Genomic DNA, 747 nt, shown 5'->3' on the forward strand with positions numbered 1-747 from the left:
ACAGGTTCTGGAAGTTTAGATTTGGGGAACGGAATTTCAAGGGCTGAGAAATGATCGAGAGAAGGGCTGTTGAGGGATTTTCAGAGAAGAGCAGAGAATAGGATCGGGAGAAGTGCGGTGGAGGGAGGAGGCAGGGGAGGGGCGGGGGCAGTGTATGGGATCGGGCCTTTGCTAGGAAAAGGGCGGAGAGGGTCTGCTGAAGGCGGCACATGAGAAGAGGGGGCAGGGGCTGCGGACGGGCGGCAGGGAGCGGAGAGGGGTGGGGGCGGTGAAGGCAGGCAGGTAGTTGCATCATCATGGGTGTTGTTTACTCTGCCGCACACCCTCTCGGCCCCTTCCTCCCCGCGCGGTGGGCGGCGGGGCTCCCGTCGGCTCCCGAAGGACTTTTCTTGCCGCCTTTTTTCGGGCGCGCGAGCGAGGATTAGGGATCATGGAGGCCGCCGCGCCGCGGACACCTGATATTTGTTCTTGGCGGCTTGCCGCGTCCAGCCAAACAGACGCCAAACTGGGTCTGTGTGTTATTTTATTAAGGGGCGGAATGTTTATGTCAGTTGGCTACGCATTAATTGCTTTTAATTTCATCATCGGAATGCAGCGACGCAATCCGTGAAATACCATTACTGATTGTTATTAGGATTGTCCTCTGGAGAGTTCCTTTGTGTTTAATGCACTGTCTTGTGGCATTCAAATTTGATATAGAGATTTAATTTGTATTGAACTGGAGGCGGTACAGGTAATGAAATGATA

The sequence above is a fragment of the Penaeus monodon genome, chromosome 24 (genome assembly GCF_015228065.2).
Source record: "Penaeus monodon isolate SGIC_2016 chromosome 24, NSTDA_Pmon_1, whole genome shotgun sequence".
In the NCBI taxonomy this organism is placed as follows: domain Eukaryota; kingdom Metazoa; phylum Arthropoda; class Malacostraca; order Decapoda; family Penaeidae; genus Penaeus; species Penaeus monodon.